This window comes from Dermacentor albipictus, chromosome 3 (genome assembly GCF_038994185.2).
Source record: "Dermacentor albipictus isolate Rhodes 1998 colony chromosome 3, USDA_Dalb.pri_finalv2, whole genome shotgun sequence".
Lineage (NCBI taxonomy): Eukaryota > Metazoa > Arthropoda > Arachnida > Ixodida > Ixodidae > Dermacentor > Dermacentor albipictus.
The window spans coordinates 157,561,212-157,577,768 of record NC_091823.1 but is presented as its reverse complement, the minus strand read 5'-3'; the positions used below and the strand labels follow the sequence as shown (position 1 = coordinate 157,577,768).

The 16,557-nt window shown below is 48.5% G+C and overlaps 1 protein-coding gene across 1 annotated transcript in view; it reads right to left on the bottom strand.

Annotated features, from left to right (window-relative positions):
• Positions 1 to 16,557, bottom strand: part of LOC139057638 (uncharacterized) — a 146,932-nt gene that overhangs the window by 93,030 nt on the left and 37,345 nt on the right. The gene's annotated exons all lie outside the window — the stretch shown is intronic.

Sequence of the window (16,557 nt, the reverse complement as noted above, 5' to 3'; positions counted from 1 at the left end):
CAAAGCAGAAAAATCAATGTGTTTGTGAGAGAGAGAACTATGTGAAGCCGGTCTGCGGTGTGTGAAGTCGGTCACCTTTTTGGAGAAGTGATAGAGGAGCTTACAAGAGCTTACCAATGGGAGAGCTTAGAAGATCATGGGGCGGTCGAGAAGGCACTCAGAACTGGGAAGGAGAAAGAGTGCAGCACACCTGCGTATGCACTCTAAGAAACGTTTACACCCTTTGGAGTGCCCCTTCTGCCACACAGCGTTAATCGTCATCTGCCTTCATGCGTTTCCTTTCTTTAGCGCCGCGATCCCGGTACTTTCCAGTATCGAACGGCATGCGCGTTATCAGCATGATAGCATTCCCAACAGGAAAGCAGCGGGCGCGGCGTTTTCAAGAAAGGAAACGCATCAAGGCAGATGATGATTATCGTTGTGTGGCGGAAGCGGCACTCCAAATGGTGTAAACCTTTCTATAGAGTGTGGGTGCTCGAAAGAGGAAAAGTCACAGCTGGGTATCTCTCCCTCCTTCCAGCTCTCTTTCCTTCTCGAGAAAGGGAGAGGGCGGCGGTGCTGCAGCGCCATCGCCTCTACTTTCGAGGCACCCTAGTCACGCAACACTTATGTAAACTTAGAGAAGTGAAACGGTACCTTCACCAGTGCAAAGGAAATAAGAGTAGCGGCGGCGTTGTGAACTAAAGTATACGACCGAGAGAATGCGCTGGCAAAATCAAAACTAGTATCATCATCATTACGTTGTCGCGCAGAGAGTGTACCGCGGGCCTCCTTGCTTTCTTTCCGGGAATCTTGGGGTCTCCTTGACGTGGGGGGCAAACCTTTGTACACAAATAACCGCGACGGCGCCGCGGGCAGTGCTGGCGCGCGGCCGCCGCCACCGCCGCGCCTGACGTCACACGTGCACATGTCGCGTCGTCTTCCCACGCTCGGCTGTCACAAGCTGATTAGTTATGGTCAGAGTGCTTTTGTGTACGGAGTGTTGACGCGACCATTTTTTGGGCCCCTTGAACTCTGACGCTTATTGGATGATGTCGGCTTGCCTGATTGGTCGGAGTAACGAAATAGCCCATTGGTGGAGAAAAGTTTCTCTTGGATGCTGTGTAAACTTATTTAAGGAATAGTTCGAGTAGTTTTTGAGTGTGAGCAAGTAGACAGCAGCAGACGGCGCAACTTCACCACGGGAGACCAGGCCGGTCAGGCAGGCCGACGACGACGGGTATGACATCGTTCGGTTTGTAGATTTTTGCACAGTATAAACTTACGGCAGATGCCAAGTGAATAAACCTAGTTGTTCAAATGCTACTCTCGTCGTCGTACCTGTGGATTTGGACTTGCCCCTGCCAGAGCTCATCCCCTTTCATCTTCGTCTCCCGGGTGAGCTGATGCGTCTGATGGGGCTCTTGCATTGCCCAGGGGGCGCTGCGAAAAAGGTGCTAGAAAGCACCCTCTTTCCTAATATGGGTCGTACCAAGCTCGGTCGTCAGCTTCGGAAAGCACGTTTACAATATGGACCCGCCACTTTCGGTTGTGTGGTACCACGGCCTGTAGCGAATATCGGGCGCCGAAGATTTTTTTAGGGGTGGCACGCTGCGTAAAGGCAAGAAATTATGCAGTGCCAAATACGTGCACGCCGTTCAAGAATTAAGCGGCGAAGTTTTAGCGCGGTGTCAATCGCAAGTGAAGCGAGTCGCGTACGAAGTGGAACTTCAGGTAAGGTTTGCACGCTGCTAAATTCAGGCGCACGAACGCGAGGAAATGGTTGCTATAAATGAATGCACAGCCGCGATAAGCAGACATCATGTCTACGGAACTGCTCGAGCACACGACGGTACATACGCGCCGCGATGTACGAACTGCTCGAGCGCACGATTGTACGCGCCGCGACGGCAGCGGTCTTTCGACATGCCGCGAAACGGTGGGCCTCCTGCAATCTTTGTTGTCTGCATGCCGCTAAACAAGTAGTTATGCCTGCGTTGTAGTAGCGGCCATCTGTCCTTTTCAGTAACTGGTTATAACTGATGCAATGCATATGAGCTCGCACGTACGTGCGAATCGTGCTGCAGCGCGAGCTCGTGCGCTGCTCGCTTGATGTAGCTTTTAATGACAGCGATCGAACATCGATTTGCTGTAATCAATACTATCTTGCTGCGCTGCCTCAACATGCTGGCTTGAGGTCAAATATGAGCACATTTAACTCTCTAACCGTGCTGCTTGTAGTGGGGTAGTGAATTGTCACTGAATAAGCCCGGCCATTTGTGGGCATTTGCACACACCTGGTCACTTTACCACTTCGCATCGGTCGAATTGTTAATTGTCGCTGCGACCGGGTCTCGAATCGTGAATTACCATGCCATGCCTGCTGCTATGACGGTCTGCTGTCGGGACTGGAGGTGCAAAAGACCGAAATTTCGAACGCAGATAATCAAGCAAGCTTCAAGACAGGCAAAGCAGTCAGCATGGCGCGAACTTTCGCTTACTCAGCGCGACGAACTGCAGCTATGCAGCGCGCCCGACGGTCCACTTCGTGAGGCCTTGAAGGAAAATGGTAGAATCTGATGTTGGGATTCAGGCCTTCGTGTTCATGGCAGCCCGCGATTTAGAAGTAATCACGGTGACGCCTCTTCGAGGCTGGGCTAGGTCTCTCCGGATCGGCGTCACCGATTCCGTCTGCTCCCATGCATTACGTCCCACGGCACACGGAGTGTCCGTTTTCGTTAAACTATAGGTTGCGGCGAGCTCGCAGCGTGGTCGGCATGGTCTGTGAGAAGTGACGAGCCTTTTCGCACTCGCAACAGGGCAGAAAAAAGTGCGAATCGACGCAAAACTCGGCCTAGAAACGTGCTTCGCCACAGCCAGGGCTCAATACGACCCAAGCTGGTACGACCCAGATGTCGTTTCCCGCGCCGCCACCAGGCGCCGCTACTATACTTCAAACTCCAGCGCAAGACGCCCATATCTAAAGGCTGCGTCACTTCGCTACAACGTAGTGAGCAATATGGCCGCTGCGGTAGCGGCTGGTGGGGCTGGTCGCACTGCTTGCTCGCCGGTCTTGGGCGTTCTGTTACCGCTTTCGGTGCGGTAATCATGTATACATTACTCTAACATGACCACAGATGTCTTTATTATGTCGCCAGGTGACCGAGAGGCATAGGCGCATCTACAGGGGGGAAGGAGGGGCGGCTGCTTGCCCCCCCACACACTTTCAGGACTGGGCGGGAGCAGGCCATTTGTCGCCCCCCCCCCACCACTTTTGAAAGCCGGGAATACGGCGCCTGTAGATCCGACCAAGATCACTAGAGTCTACAGAAAGTCGCTCAAAGCCCCAATAATGGGGGTCTGGCCTCTCCACCTGCTGCACGCGGAGCAGTGGCATAACAACTGTTTTTCGAGGGGGTGAGAGGCAAGTCACCTCTCTCTCTCTCTCTTTCTCTGTATATATATATATATATATATATATATATATATATATATATATATATATATATATATATCGGCAAGTGATGTTCGCAGTACGTGCCACCACGCATCGCTCTGCCGCCGCTACTCTTCCGCATTCATCCCCACGCCATCAACGGCAGCACAACCCTGCATATAATTTCCTCTTTGACTTATGCGTTACATGGTCGTTTTTCGTGGGCTTTACCACAAGGCCATACACGGAGCGCTCCTTGCAAAGGGAGCGAAGGTTACGTTAGCGGCATCTACCTAACCTCCCTCTCACCCGGAAGGAGCCGGGTGGGAGGGAGGTTAGGTAGATGCCGCTTTAGCAGCCACAGGCCAATAAAGGATGACCCGTTCTTTAATGTGTTAAAGGACCCCTCACCAGGTCCGATGGCAAATTTTGATTACACGCTGGAAGTTGTTACGTGTCCTCTAGGGAGCGTTCTGGTGCAATTTTTTTCAAGTTGGCGCATTATTGGCCGAGATACAAATATTTCAGTGCCGCGAACCCATGATTTCAGAAGGCGAGCTCCACTGCATAGCGAAACACTGTCTCCACTCGCGCCGTGTAGCCTCCGCAAGCGAAATTCCTTCCCTACGTTCTCCCATACCGGACCTCGAGGATCGCGTAACCCATACGTCATGGGCCCCGCCTTTTTTTCCTCCTTTTTTTATTATTTTTTGCGGCGCTGCACACTTTCGCTGGCTGGTTATAAAGGGAGAGGACTAGCCCAGCGCTTGGCGAAGGGGGTGGACGACTTGCGCGAACTATCCCCCCCAGGTGCAGATCGTGGTGTGAACGGTGCCGGAGGTGCCTATACGCGACAGTCACGTACAAAGAGCCGTAGTGGCTGCTAACGAGGCAATAGGGAAAATGAGCCGAGAGAAAGGTTCCGAGCTTGTCGAAGTAAACAGCGAAGTGAGAAGGTGTGGTGGTTTTGAACCAGACGGGATCCCCTTTACTACAGGCCTGGACGAGAAGTGGGCTGGCGAGTTGCTGGTCACGCTGTTGCTTTTTAAGGAGTCCCACGGGCGCTAAGGAGGCCAGAGTAGGTAGCAATGAAGAAGGTCCCCTATTGGAACCTCAGAATAGCATCGCCGTCTATAACAGAAAAAGGAGGAAAACAAGAAAGAGAGCTCGTCATGCAATAGGCTACACAAACATGCAGGGCGGCAGAAGAAAGGAAAAGAGGTCAGAGATTGAGGCGCAGTTAAAAAGATAACAAATAGGGGAGTATGCGGTTACAGAAACGCACCTTATAGACTCGAAAGAGCCGCCAGTCATTGATAATTACGTTTGGGAAGGGTGCAACACAACTAAGTCAAAAAGAAAGGCAGGGGGAGTCTGAATTCTCATCCATCAGGGAGCCAAATTTAAGATAGTTAATTGAAAATATCAAGAGCATCTTTGGTTGTCAGGTACAGTGAGTGTAAAAAAACTTGTCTGGGCGGAACTTATTTGTGGACCGGAAATAATTGCACAGAATAGAATCAAGAGTTAGTAGGATATTAAGTGCTGATATTAGGGGTTTCGGGAATGGTGAAGAAATGATCGTATTAGGTGACGTGAATGTCCACATACATGATCTAGATTGCTGTACCGACACCAACTGGAAGTCAATGCTAGACCTTTGTGATAAACATAACCTCCTTATCGTGAACACAGGGCCTAAGTGTGAAGGGCAGATAACGTGAAAAGCGGGAAACTGGCAATCGACTGTCTGATGACAGAAGGAATTCATGATAAGTTGAGAGAAATGGTCATTGACGAGGAAGGGTACAGCACCATAGGGAGTGACCATAAACGCATCACTTTGAAAATGAGGTATGTAGTTGGGAAAGAGAGCAAGGAGTTCAAAATGGCCTGTCCAAATTTGAACACTGAACAAACAAATATTGTCACTAGAGTCGAGGAAGAATTTGGCAAAAGGCCAAATAAAGAGTGGGAATATAGTGAGCTTCTAAGTGTAATAACGGCAGAAATACGCAAAGAGAAACAACATGTTCGTTGGAAAGGAAAAAAAAAAACGAAAAGCTGGTGTAACGGAGATACGTGATGCGACTGCCGAACGAGCATTTCGAGAGCACAGGCAGGCAAATAAGGCGCAGTTGCAGCAGGATGAAGTAACCAGTAAATGGGAAATATACCGAGCGAAAACTCTATGCTTCAAATACTGGTGCAAGCAAAGATAAAAGGTGAAAGTGAACGTTGGTTGTCAGAAATACGTGAAAAAAAGAAGGCCGCACCTAGAATAGTTTAGAACCACATAAAATTATTAGGCAGGAAGTCAACAATACAACATATCCTAGACAAAGATGGAAACAAGCTGGAAGCGGCAGTGGCATTAAATTACGTCCGAAAAATAATAGCCGCATCTTTCCAAGGCTATGAAGAGGTTGCACCTGAATATAGAAAGAGCGCACGAAAGAGAACCAGATGGAAAAGGAGCTGGTGCTGACATTCTTCAATTGGAAGGAAGCCGAAAATTCCTAAACGACGAAGTTCCCGTTAGGCTGAATAATGAACCAGGACCAAAAAGTAAACAAGCTCTGTTGAAAGCACGAGAAAAAAGTCTAAATGATAGACGAATACCCGACAGTTGGAAACAAACTAGTATGAATTTCGGTTCCAAAGGCAAGGGTAGAAGATACAATTCACTCGTATAGACCGTTTATTTATTTATTTATTTGTTTATTTATTTATTCAGTTACCTCACAGGCTCCCGAAGGAGTATCGCGTGAGGGGAGGATACAGGGAATTAGCGAAATAAAAGGGCTACTAAGAAATTATACATTGTTAGCGAGTAAATATGAAAGAACAAATATCTAACAATATAGATAACGCGATAAATGAAGCAATACAACTGTGTGAAGTAGCAACAGAAAAAAAGGAGTGCCAAGAAATTATACAAATGGTAGCTGGCAAAGATGAAAGAACAAGTCTCTAACAATGTTAACGTAATACAAAACAAACATTCAAACAAAACAAACAAAAGAACTATACAGCTTCGCTTAAATTATTTACTTAGGTTCGCAGTATCGTTTAGTTGTGATGAATTATGGAAATGATATGCATAAGCGTGCTTTGAAAGATACAGGGTCAAGAATGTCAACTATGTCGTTTGGTAGGTTATTCCAATGCTGAATGGCACGCGGTAACGCGGAAGAATTGAAAGCATTGGTTCGTCCAAAGAAACGCTGGAAGCTGAGATGATTATGCAGGCGCCGAGATGTACGAGATGGACGAGTGAGCGGCAGAGTGGACGGGCGCGTGCTCTGGACTATTTTGTGACATAGACAAAGCAGTGCTATGGTTCTTCGTGAATCAAAATATGAGAGGGATAAAGATGACCTATTTCTAGTCACGCTAGAGTCGCGTTGATAATCTCTGACAATGAAGCGGGCGGCACGGTTTTGGACTGTCTCGAGAGTCGCCATTAGGTAAGCTTGATAACGTGACCAGATAGGGGCTGCGAATTCCAGTTGTGACCTTACGAATGTATAATAGGCGATTTGTCTGGTTAGGGCAGGAGCATCGCGAATGTTACGTTCAAGATAACCGAGCGGACCTGAGGCTTTAGCAGTTATTTTTTCGATGTGCGCCGACCATGACAGGTTGGGTGTAAGCAGAATGCCGAGCTACTTGTAAGAATTGGTGAGTGTGACGTGGTTCTTATCCAGTGAGTAATCGAAAGCGGAAAATGTCTTTTTGCGGGTGAATGTTATTAGTTTGCATTTATCAGTGTTTAGGGTCATTTGCCAAGAAGAGCACCAGTTAGTGGTATGGTCAAGATCTCATTGGAGAGCGACGTGATCGAAAGGTGAGCAGGTTTGACGATAGACCACACAGTCATCTGCGAACAAGTGAATGGATGACGGTATTTCGGATAGCAGGTGGTTAATATAGATAAGAAAAGTAATGGTCTTTATAGGCTTCCTTATGGTACACCAGATGTTACATCGCTGATACCTGAAATAAAGTTATCGACGACGGTGAATTGCTTACGGAATGACAAGAAATTTTTTATCCAAGATAATGTTAGGGAATCTAGGTTTAAGCATGAAAGTTTAGCTATTAGACCTCAATGAGCAACGCAGTCGAAAGCCTTAGCGAAGTCTATGGAAACTGTCTGTGGGCCCGTATCCATAATTTAAAAATATCCGTTGTCAATTCGAATGGTTGCGTTTGATATGATAGCCCTTTTCTAAAACCATGCTGATGTTTAAAGAAGAACTTGCTAGTTTCCAAGTGATTTGCTACGTTTGAAAAGATTATGTGTTCTATTAACTTACCGGGAACGTAGTGATATTGGGCGGTAAGTGTTAACAGCGCTTTTATCGCCAAACTTTAAAATAAAGATAACTTTACCGACCTTCCAGTCATACGGAACTTACCCTGTTGAGAGGGAGTGTTGAAACAAGCAAGAAAGGACTGTGCTAGAGGGTACTGCTGTATATTTTAAGATTTTTGAGTTTATAGCGTCCATGCCGGAAGAAGTTGACATCTTGAGGTTGTTGATCAGCTCAGCAACACCCGTGGTTAGTATATTGATGAGGGCCATGTATTGATAATCGAGTTCTGTGGGTGTTGGTATTTTCGAATGGTCCTCCTTTGTAAATACGGCCGTAAAGTAATTGTTACAGATAGATGCTGAAAGCTCTCGTGCAATCGGCAAGCCAGAACTATCAAGTATTTGGGAAATTTCGGAATCTTTAACGGGAGAGATCGTTCTCCAAAATTGTTTGGGGTTGTTTTGAAGCAGTGATTGCAAGTCGCAAGAGAAAAACGTTTGCTTAGCTTGACGCAGGGCATTGCAGTAGGCTACATCACAAAACATGTTTGCTCCAAGATACAGGCATGTCCGCACGTTCCGCAGTCCTGTAAAGACGCTTCTTTTTTGTATTTTTAAGGTACGAAGAGCTTTACTGAACCATGGTTTCGATGAGCTAACGCGAAATGAAACCTTTGATTTATGCGCATGTGCTAATTCCATTAACTTTTCTTTGTAGAGGCACCAATTCTCGTTCACTGTCCGCTCAGAAAAAAGTTGATAAGAATGACGACACGAAGTTTTCCAAACTATTGTTAATAGCGCTGACGTTTGCTCTTTCGTAATCAAATATTTCTTTCGTGTTCAGGTGGCATGAGCATGACGGTATATGAACTGTGAAGTGTAGTAACCGCTGGTCACTGAACCCATCCGCAAAAGTGATAGTGGTAACCGCCTCGGGCGCGGACGATGGAACAACATCCAAAACGTTATTGATACGAGTTGGTTTGCCTGTTAATTGCACAAGTGAAAAATCAAGTGTTAGTTGAACGAACTCTCAAGATGCACGTGATTGGCCTCGCAAGTTTTGCCAGACACTGTCTGGAAAGTTAAAGTCACCAAGAAGAAAAATGTCAGCTTTGTTATATTTGGGTAGAATAGAGGTAATGTTTTCGCGTAATTCGGAAATGAAATTGTAGGAGCTATCGGGTGGTCTGTAGCATACACCATAAATTGCATTCGATTGGGGAAATAATACACAGAGCCACAGAATTTCGAGACTCGAAGGAATCGGCACAAGAAATGACGTGATATGTTTTTGTTATGGCGAGCCATACACCACAACCTCTTCTGTCGTCCCTATCTCTGCGATAGATAGGGTCAACACTAGAATCGGGTAGCACTTCGCCATCCGTAATTTCAGAGCTGAGCCAAGTTTCCGTAAGTGCCAATATGTCGCATTCACAGTCATCTAAGCATGACGAAATTTCATCGCGCTTCTTGGCTTCACGGTGCTTTAGGCCCTACCGGGCGCACCGCATTCACTTGGCGTTAGCGGCCCGCTCGTCGTCGTTCATTTTGGCCCGCCGTCGCCGCACGTGTTCCCGCTGTTGCTGCCGCCGACGATCTAGACGGGCACGCTGTCCTTCGTCCGTGAGGAAAGAGCTACTCGATGGGCCCGATAGCCATTAGCACTTCCGTTCTCTTCTTCGGAGTGAACGATACGCGTCCTGCCCAAAGCGCGGCTAAAGTACAGCTGATAACGTCGCTAGGGAAGAGTCTACGTCACGAGAGAATCACGTACGCGAGAACGACACAGGGCAAGCGCCAACTTCATCTATCTTTATTCACTGTAAAATCGGCAGATATAAGGAAAATCACAGACTTCCGCTCAAGGACCACAATTCATCACCTGGCGAACTGTTCAACATATGACATTTCGCTTCTAAAGACGGTCAAAGTATCACTAACACAGTTTCTTTTTCCTCTCTTCTTGATATGGAATGCTTCCAAAACCTCACGTGCCTTTGTATTTCTGCTTGTGCCAAGAATCTTTTTCTCTCGGAACCGTGCTTCACTCTTCTTGCAGTGGAGGCATTGTTTTCGTGGCGAATGTTCTGCCGCCCGGTCAGACGCAGTGCAAGTTGCGCAATGTTGCCAAAGATGCGCACCTCCTTCTTCTTTCGGTGACCGCACATGTTCAGCTGTGCGGTCACCGCGTGGTTCTGTATGTACGTAGGATGGCCCACGACGTGAAAAAGGTGGCAAACAGACGTGGCGTTCCAGCCGTGTTTTCCATTACCCGGAAACAAGCAGCTCTGCGCCGGCGTCGCGAGCGAGGGTACGAGGAGCAAAAAGCATGGCAAGCAGTTTGTATACTGCTGCAACGGTGTGGTATATGAAATACCATTGACATGCGGGAAAACCGATGTGGGCCAAGCGGGTGGATGCGTGAATGACCGCGCAGCTGAACATGTGCGGTCGCTGAAAGAAGGAGGCGCGCATCTTTCGCCACATCGCGACACGCCAACAATGCATGAAGGAGACTGAGGCCATCGGCGGGGCTTCTCCGAGGTTTCGACGAGTGGAGGAGGGCAAGGTAATGAAATGCCTGGACATGTAAGCAGAGAGTAGAGAAGAGTTCCCCTTCAAGGTCCCCAACGAAAAAACACCTCCGCCGAACACGGGCGATGCAAACCGTGTCTCTCACGGCAGGTACCGTCAGCATTAGCGCTGGCCGCAAGATCTGCCCCGAACGCCTATTGTTGCTGCGCACTGTGCAATGACCCCGACAACGTCATAAAGGACTGCCACCTCAAACTGCCAGCCGACAAAATTAGACGCCGACTCGCTTATAATAACAGCTGTTTTTTTTTAAATATGGCAGAGAGAAACACGTCGAACGAAAGTGCCGCAACGCAGCGGTACTCAAGTGCGTACACTGCTCGAGACATCGCGTTTCAGCACTTTGATCCATATGGAAACGAAACGCCGGTAGCCCGTCTCCCAAGAACGGTTACACACGAGTCAACCACCAGACTACGAAAAGTGACAATGCATGAAGCACAAGTGCTCCGAACCATCAATGCGACGTGGACACCTATACTGGTGCAGACGGCATCAGTGCAGTAACTCCGCGTTTGTGCGATTGGTGCTTCAGGCCGGCAGCCAGAGAACGTTCATTCGATGCGACCTGTCAACAAGGCTTGACCTGCCATCCCTCGGGGCACAAGACCTCCCTTTGCCGACATTTGGCGCTTCTAAGTATTCCCGCCTTAACAGTTGTCCAAGCGCCTGGTTCAAACTCCCCAGTCATTTTCACTCCCGTGACATCCAGCTAGAAGAGTTGGAGTTACCTGAAGTCTGCATCACGAATAATCTAGCCATCGGGCAAGATCTCTCCGCACCCTTGCAGTAAGGCAATGTCCTTGTCATGTGAGCACTAAGCACTGATCGACCGAGATCGTCAATCCGTGCCCTGATTGTACGACTACTATTGGCGTTTCGTGACTGGAAGGACAGAACGCTTAAGCAGTGACCTCCTTGGCTCGCTGACAGAAGAAGTCACAAACAGAAATATGGCTCTCAGCAGTCTTTCAAGTCATATTTGGACATAGGTAATCCAGTTCATCGTTGAAGCCACTCGGTTTCGCTACACATTTTAGCCCTAAAGCTACGAAGTCTTATTTGAGATATTACTGCATCATAAACGAGACGAAATCATGACGCAATTCTTCGTCGGCAACGGTATGATCGTATCCTTGATAATTCAGCAAATTTGCCTACAGGCATTAAACGATGTGTTATTTTTATTCTACTATGTCTATTGTACTATGTCTATGTAGTGACCGCGGATCCGGATCATGAGACTGAAATATACAGAATAATAAGAATGGGCTGGGGTGCGTATGGCAGGCGTTCTAAGATCATGTACAGTAGGTTGGCATTATCCCTGAGGAGAAAGGTGTATCACAGCTACGTCTTACCAGTACTCACTTACGGGGCAGATACCTGGAGGCTTACAAAAGGGTTCTACTTAAATTGAGCATGACGCAACGAGCTATGGAAAAAAGAATGATAGGTGTAACGCTAAGGGATAAGAAAAGAGCAGATTGGGTGAGGGAACAAACACGAGTTAATGAAATCTTAGTTGAAATCAAGAAACAGAAATGGGCATGGGCAGCACATGTAATGAAGAGGGAAGATGACCGATGGTCATTAAGGGTTACGGACGGGATTCCAAGGAAAGGGAAGCGTAGCAGGGGCCGGCAGAAAGTTAGGTGGGGACAGGTTAGGTGGGTTAGGTGGAAAGTTTCCAGGGACAACATGGTCACAATTAGTTCATGACCCGGGTAGTTGGAGAAGTATGGGAGAGGCCTTTGCTCTGCAGTGGGCGTAACCAGGTTGTTTTTGATGATGATGATGATGGTGATGATGATGATGTCTAACACAACGCGCTCTTCTTGAACAGCAAGCCTTTACGGCATTTATATGCGGTGTGCATGCCAGATGTTACGACAAAAAACTGTTTTCTGCTTCAGATTTCTACAAGGTATCGTCATGCTTAGTTACCATCCTTACTTGAAAATGCAACTGTTCCACCGTGCTCTTGCCCCCTTCGAGCGCCCGACTACGCGCATACCCGCCGTAGCGGATTGCGCTCGTTCGCTTTGGTAGAAGCTACCAATCTGCAAGTGCCCCCGGTCGATCAGGTCAGGTTCTCCTCGACGCGCCTCGGGCAGCCACTTCTCGTGACCGTTTAGCTCTTGATTCGTGTCGGCAACACTGTAGCTATGGAGGCGGGCCAGATGAGTGAGGTGAGCACCTGGTACGAGGTGAGCCCCTGGTCCGAGGTGAGCCCCTTGTCCGAGGTGAGCCCCTTGTCCGAGGTGAGCACAGACGCGAACCAGAGTGAGGATGACGACCGCCCTATCATCATTGTGGCACTGTGCTGCTTCCTCCTTATTCTACTTATACTGCTGCTGCTGTCATTAAGCGGAATCTTCAGCAGTGCTTTTGAAGAAAGTGAAGAAGCTGGCAAGACCGAACCAGCCGTCTACGTGAATCAGCGCGGCGGTGGCGGCGGCGGCGCAAAATCGTCGCCACCGGCGACGCCGAAACCTGCCACGGCGTCGAGCGGGAGCACGACCAGTCCGCAGACTACTACTCCAGCAACGACCAAGCCAACGCCAAGCACAACGACAGAGGACAGCTGGCTCTACAGCCAGGACTATACGCTACCAATCTGGACCCATCTGCACAAGTACCTGTGTCCCTTCTGGGCGGACAAGCAGGGCTTTCGCAGCCACCGTCGCACGTACGGAATCGCCTACTTCCCGTACATGTTCTGCCACTACGCCATGTACTGCTGCTACACTCTCGACCACAACATGCAGCTGCAGCCTGAGCTACCGGACGTGTACCTTCCGCCGAGGGACGCCGTGCGCCGCATGGCCAACTTCAAGGCGGAAAACCCTTACCTGCAGGTGTGGCTCGCTGTTCGCGGCCCTGACTCGGCGTTTCTCAAGCTGCTGAACAACGCCAACAACGAGAAGGCCACGTTCCAAAACAACGCGCTCGCCTGGATGAAAGCCAACAACTACGACGCCATCCGCATGTGGTGGAACAACGCGCCTGACTCGCTTAACCGCAGTCTGGCAGAGCTCTACAATGACACCAACGATGTTTTCATGCGGCAGAATAACCGCACGTTTGGCTTTGTCTTTCCATACGGTTCCTACGAACGGGCATCATACAACACGAGCAAGCTGGCGCACAGGCGCGCTTACCACACCATCGTGTTTTACCACGAGTACCCGCGTAACCTCACCAACCAAAAGGCGACGACGTACACCATTCGGGAATTGAAAGTCTACTCGCAAAAGCTGAACCAAACAGACCGCCCCGCTTTTTGCCACTTGTATCCATTTGTGGCACTAACGTACAAGATCGACCCGGCTAAGTGCGAGAACGGAAGCAGCAGCAAGCCGTACGATATCGATCCACTCGGATATGGGCCTCCGGGACCACTCACCAAGATGGCGGGCATCCTGTCGCTGCCAGAAGTGTGCGACATCCTGGACTCCTCCTGGAACCTGACCACCGTTATCGCCGACACTGGGAACTTTCGTCCAGATTATCATTTTGCCTGCAAAGGCGAGGATGCCATCGCTTACAGTGATGCCGAGGACGTGTACTACAATGTGCAGGCACTGGACGCGGAATACGAGGAAGAAGTGTTCGGCGTGATGAACCCCGAGTACGACGACTTCCCCGGTGTGTGCCCACCCCCAGTCGGGAATAATCGGAGTTTTCCCACTGTGCAGGCGGCATTCCAATTATACCCCCATTGATGCATCACGGCGTTAAGGCTGCAGGCAGTTTCCCAACTGCAACGCTTGTATAAAAGGTTGCAACGTTTTCTTGAGCAATTGGGTGTTGTGTGGATTCTTTGCTCTATCTTGCTTACGCAAGGCAGCCTTTTGTAACATATACAGTTGAATTTCGAATTTTCAGTTGTCTTCAACAAATGATCCGTATTCATCAGATTGTTTTGGTGGGTTTTTCCTTTATTTTGCCAAACGTTCCGGGAGGCGCCTATAATGTATTTTTTTGCTTTTCTTTTCGCTTTTCTTTTTTCTACCGTTACGACGCAACGAACACTGCGTGGGTGGCATATCATGGTTTGCGTAAATATAAAATGCTCGATGTAGACACTGAGAAATGTACGTGATTGTTTATTTAAATAACACCCCAGTCTGCTGAAGTCACGTCATGTGACCCAACTTCTAATATTAAGTTCTGATTATGATATGATTCCACGTGCACTTTGGTGGCATTTGACCAAGATTTCGAAGAAGAGGTGTTCGGCGTGATGAACCCCGAGTACGACGATTTCCCGGGTGTGTGTCCACCATCAATAGGTATTAACGGCAGTTATCCTATTATTATGATAGATGCGTTCCAGCTAATGCGACATCCATGATGGTCTTTAAGAATACTTTTCCGTGATCTTTAAGAATACTTTTCCTTTTTTGCCTTTCGCACTTTTTTGGCTACAAGTGTGACACCTGTTACACTGCATCATGCTTTTATTTATCCTTTTTCACTCTTCTGCACCGCTTTAACAGAGCATGGACGTTTGTTTTTTTCAGATTTCTTTCTTGTTTTTTGGTCGGACGTCACGTTTCATGAACTGCTGTCCACTCCATAATCATGGAATGAGACCACCAGTACTATAGCACGGCAATCATAGCATCGTTAATTGTCCCTAGCACTCTGGGTTTACTCTAAAATGAATGCCAATAGATATTGTCGCGCTGCAGTGGCGGTGAAGAACCAGACAGAAGAAAAATTGTCATTCACGAACCCAGTGGCGTAGCAACAGGGGGGGCCGGGGGGCCGTGGGCCCCGGGTGCAAGGGGCCAGTGGGGGGGCGTCATATACGCCTGAAGACACCCCTCTTTCCGCCGGCTTGACTGGGCGCAAATTGCAAAGAATGTTCCGGTATCCTGTAGCCCGAGCTCATGCACCCGGTGCGTTGCGTCGCAGAATTGTCGGCTGCAGCTCTGTCAACACCCCACGAAATAATTGCACGAATGTGCGGGCTGAAAAATTTAATTCGCGAAATGGTCGCTAAACTACTCGCGTTAGCGGAACGTTTCATGTGGGTTGCGCTCGTGCTGTGCATTCATGCTGGGAGCAGGAGTGGCTAAACATACAGTGAGGCGTTGTAAGTCGTTGGGGCTCTTGGGTCGCTCTCCCGTTCAGAACGCGCAGCGAAGACGAACACAGACAGCGGCAAGAGGGCGTTCAACCAGCGCGCTCGCGTTTACGGCGAAGCGTTCGTTGAGAGCGGCGTTGCATAAGTGGGGCCGTCAAAAGTCGCGAATGGGATTATCTGGATCGTCTTCAGACTCGGTTCGGCCGAAGAGTTTGGCGGCGTATGACTCGACAGGCTGTAGTCGCGGGCCCGCCGCGATGTCCGGCTCGCTTTTCCCCTCTCCCGCTCGCTCCGAGAAGCCGCTGCGAAGCCTGCCGTTATGTTTCACGCTTTCCTTCTTACCTTCGAAAGTTTCAGAAAACTGCTCTTGTTGTGTGACTTGATGTCACACGTACAGTGTCTGTATCAGCTGCACAGAATTTTATTTAAAGAAAAGGTGAATTTTGTAAGGATATTTCCCGATCGAGATTCTTTGAAGTCGTCTTTTTGTGACTACTAGGAACTCGGTAGCGCGAAAAATATGGCAGATAAGTAATAAGCATATTCTTAATAATCCCGTAATTAGTACTAATAGAGGAAGCACTTCATTTAAAGAATTCAGGACTCAAAGCCATATTATTAACTCAACAAAAGCTTCTTAAACAAAATCGTTTTGGGTGCTACAACCTACAGTACTTCGGCACTGCGGGCGGCGCCCAGTATATGGCAGCAGCGAAAGAAATATGAAATAGTGGACCAGTGACGTTGATCTCTTAATCCTCTCCAATGCGAGTGCAAACGAACTGTAGTGCAAACTTTCGCTGGCACGGGCTTCATTGCGGCCTTTTCTTTCTTTTTTTTTCTGGTGACGCCAAGAATCGACGCGAACCGTGCTCGGTTCTGTTCCCAATCTTCCGATGGTGCCGCAGCTCGGATACTCACGTTTGTCGGTATAGGAGCAAATGAAAAATAAAGGCTTTATTGATCAGAATGAAGAGAACTCGTAATTGTCATAGCATTGACGCCCGCGCAGCGGGGATGCAGGTAGCGTTTTCTAATAGGGTGGGAAGGTCAGCGTCACTGACAATTAAATTTTCGTTTTCGTTCAGGGCTGCGTGCCATAGTACCTACGACGATTTT